The sequence below is a fragment of the Triticum urartu genome, chromosome 3A (genome assembly GCF_056163025.1).
Source record: "Triticum urartu cultivar PI428250 chromosome 3A, HENAU_Tu73, whole genome shotgun sequence".
Classification (NCBI taxonomy): Eukaryota; Viridiplantae; Streptophyta; class Magnoliopsida; order Poales; family Poaceae; genus Triticum; species Triticum urartu.
Window position 1 is genome coordinate 682,042,767 of NC_141875.1, and position 4,176 is coordinate 682,046,942.

The window sequence follows — 4,176 nt, forward strand, 5'->3', positions numbered from 1 at the left end:
TAGCTGTCGGGCTACACCTACCTCCGCAGTATCGCGTGGGACTGATGTAGACTTGCTTGTTAGTGTTAGATGCATTCGCCGCGAGCCTGCGTGCCGCCTACAATGTCTTAGTCTATGTACTGAACTCTTTGTACCGAACTCTATGCATGATCTCTTTTGTAAGATATGCCGACTACTATGTAGTATCTATCATGCTGCTTTCGTTGTGCATGTTTCATCATGAATGATTCTTGTCTTTGCAAATTTCTCAATGCTGAACTACCCCTGTTATATATTAGCAGGATGGTTAGACCAGGTGGTCGTGGTCGTGGTGGCAACGCCCCACCACCGCCTGAGTACATGGCTGGGATGATGCAACAGTTTGAGCTGAATCGTCAGTTCATGGAGAATATTATGGCTTAGTTTCCTCGCCCCAATATGAACCAGCAGCCAACCCAAGTGACTCTGCAGGATTTCATGCGCCTCAACCCAACCGTGTACCGCAGCTCAACTCAGCCTCTGGATGCTGATGACTGGCTCCGTGACATCACCTATGAGATGGAGTCTGCTGATGTAGCCCCTGCCAGCTACATCACCTTTGCTTCTTTCTTCCTGAAAGGACCCGCAGCTTAATGGTGGGACAGCCACAGGCGTACTCTGCCAGCTGGAACAATCATCACCTGGCCAGACTTCCAAGCTGCCTTTTGTGCTCGCTTCATTCCTCAGGGAGTCATGGACCGAAAGAAGCGTGAGTTCCGCAACCTCACCCAAGGCAACAAAACTGTGGAAGCTTATCAGCGGGAGTTTCTGGACTTGTCCCGCTATGCTGAAGAGGACATTGCAACTGATGCACGCAGACATGAGAAGTTCCGTGATGGCCTTCAAGCTGACATCAAGCTCGCACTTCTAGTGCATGACTTTGCTGATTTCGCTACCCAGGTGAACAAGGCCATCAATGTCGAAACTGGTCTGCAGGAATACCAGGGCTCTCACAGGCGCAACCGTGACACGGGCTCATCTTCGGGCCCGTCCTCGCAGAAGCGCAAGATATGGATTCCCAACAGCATGTACCAGCCGAATGCACCTACTCCAAGGCAGACCTATGCTGCACCTCGTCTGCCTGCTCCACCAACTAGGTAGCCAAGACTTCCAGCTCCACCACCACAAACTCATGTTCCGACTCCCAATAATGGTCTGTGCTTCAGGTGTGGTCAACCAGGACACCGTGCTAGGGAATGCAAGCAGAACCAGAATCAACTGGCCCTCCCAGCAACTGGCCGTGGAAGCAACCAACCCCGCAACAACAATGCCAAGTCTTATGGTCGTGTTCATGCCAACCACGTTGATCTCAATGAAGTTCTAGACCAGCCTGCTACCGTGATGGGTACACTCCTCGTAAATTCAGTACCAGCATCTGTTTTATTTGATACAGGAGCGTCACATTCATTCATATCAGCTGAGTTTGCATTCATGCATGGCATTAAATACGAAGAGATGAACACTGTGATTGTGGTACACACTCCTGCAGGCCAGTGTCAAACCTCTATGGTTAGTCACAACGTTCCCGTTGAAATTGAAGGACTGGAATTCCTTGCCTCTCCCATCGTACTAAAGTCCTGTAGCATCGACCTCATTCTAGGAATGGATTGGTTGAAAGCGCATACTGCTTCTATAGTTTGCGCCACTAAGGTCGTCCATCTGCTACTCCCTTCTGATGAAATAATTGCTTACCAAGCTCATCTAGTTCAGAACGCCGATGCACGTCTTTATGCCTTGAATGCGTTGAACGCTGCACCACTCGAGGGCATTGAAAACATTCCCGTCGTTCGTGAATTCCAAGACGTCTTCCCAGAAGAACTTCCAGGGATTCCCCCTGCTAGAGCTGTCGAATTCATCATCGACTTGAAACTCGGTACCACCCCTATAGCTAAACGACCCTACAAGATGCCGCCGCATGAACTCATTGAGCTTAAGGAGGAAATCGACAAATCTCTTGTCGAAGGTTTCATTCGTCCAAGTTGCTCTCCTTGGGGAGCACCTTCTCTCTTTGTTAAGAAGAAGGATGGGACAAACCGATTAGTCCAAGACTACCGTCCTATAAACCAAGCTACCATTCAGAATAAATACCCTCTTCCTCGGATCAATGATCTTTATGATCAACTGGCTGGCTCATCAGTGTTCTCCAAACTCGACTTGAGGTTGGGTTACCACCAGATCCGTGTTCGTGAAGAGGACATCCCAAAAACCGCCTTCGTGACTAGGTATGGATCATACGAGTACACCGTCATGTCATTCGGCTTAACGAATGCTCCAGCCACCTTCTCTCGTCTGATGAACTATATATTCATGGATTACCTCGACAAGTTCGTCGTGATTTATCTGGACGATATCCTTGTATTTTTCAAGAACAAGGAAGTGTTGGAAATATGCCCTAGAGGCAATAATAAAATGATCATTATATTTCCTTGTTCATGATAATTGTCTATTATTCATGCTATAATTGTATTGTCCGGAAATCGTAATACATGTGTGAATACATAGACCATAATGTGTCCCTAGTGAGCCTCTAGTTGACTAGCTCGTTGATCAACAGATAGTCATGGTTTCCTGGCTATGGACATGGGGATGTCATTGATAACGGGATCACATCATTAGGAGAATGATGTGATGGACAAGACCCAAACCTAAGCATAGCACAAAGATCGTGTAGTTCGTTTGCTGTAGCTTTTCTGGATGTCAAGTATCATTTCCTTAGACCATGAGATTGTGCAACTCCCGGATACCGTAGGAGTGCCTTGGGTGTGCCAAACGTCACAACGTAACTGGGAGACTATAAAGGTACATTACAGGTATCTCCGAAAGTGTCTGTTGGGTTGGCACGAATCGAGACTGGGATTTGTCACTCCATATGACGGAGAGGTATCTCTGGGCCCACTCGGTAATGCATCATCATAATGAGCTCAATGTGATCAAGTGGTTGATCACGGGATCATGTATTACGGTACGAGTAAAGTGACTTGCCTGTAATGAGACTGAACAAGGTATTGGGATACCGACGATTGAGTCTCGGGCAAGTAACGTACCGATTGACAAAGGGAATTGAGTACGGGATTGATTAGGTCCTCGACATCGTGGTTCATCCGATGAGATCATCGAGGAGCATGTGGGAGCCAACATGGATATCCAGATCCCGCTGTTGGTTATTGACAAGAGAGTCGTCTCGGTCATGTCTGCTTGTCTCCCGAACCCGTAGGGTCTACACACTTAAGGTTCGGTGATGCTAGGGTTGTATAGATATGAGTATGCAGTAATCCGAAAGTTGTTCGGAGTCCCGGATGAGATCCTGGACGTCACGAGGAGCTCCGGAATAATCCGGAGGTAAATAATTATATATGGGAAGTTGTCATACGGTCACCGGAAAGGTTCGGGGGCATATCGGTATTGTACCGGGGCCACCGGAGGGGTTCCGGGGGTCCACCGGGAGGGCCTTATGGGCTGTATGAAGAAGGGATCCAGCCCAAAGTGGGCTGGGGCGCCACTCCCCTAGGGCCCATGCGCCTAGGGTTGGGGGAAACCCTAAGGGGGGCTTCCCCTTGCTTGGGGGGCAAGCCCCCCTCCCCTTGGCCACCGCCCCCCTCTAGATCTCATCTAGAGGGGGCCGGCCCCCTTCCCCCTTCCCCTATAAATAGAGGGGTGAGGGGAGGGCTGCAAGGCACATCCAAGGCGCAGCCCCTCCCCTCCCCAACACATCTCCTCCTCCGTCACGAGCTTGGCGAAGCCCTGCCGGAGTACTGCTGCTCCACCACCGCCACGCCGTCGTGCTGCTGCTGGAGCCATCTTCCTCAACCTCTCCTTCCCCCTTGCTGGATCTAGAAGGAGGAGACGTCACGCTGACCGTACATGTGTAGAACGCGGAGGTGCCGTCCGTTCGGTGCTAGGATCTCCGGTGATTTGGATCACATCGAGTACGACTTCCTCATCCCCGTTCTTTGAACGCTTCCGCGCGTGATCTACAAAGGTATGTAGATGCAATCCGATCACTCGTTGCTATATGAACTCATAGATGGATCTTGGTGAAACCGTAGGAAATTTTTTGTTTTCTGCAACATTCCCCAACAGTGGCATCATGAGCTAGGTCTATGCGTAGTTTTTTTGCACAAGTAGAACACAATTTGTTGTGGGCGTAGATGTTGTCAA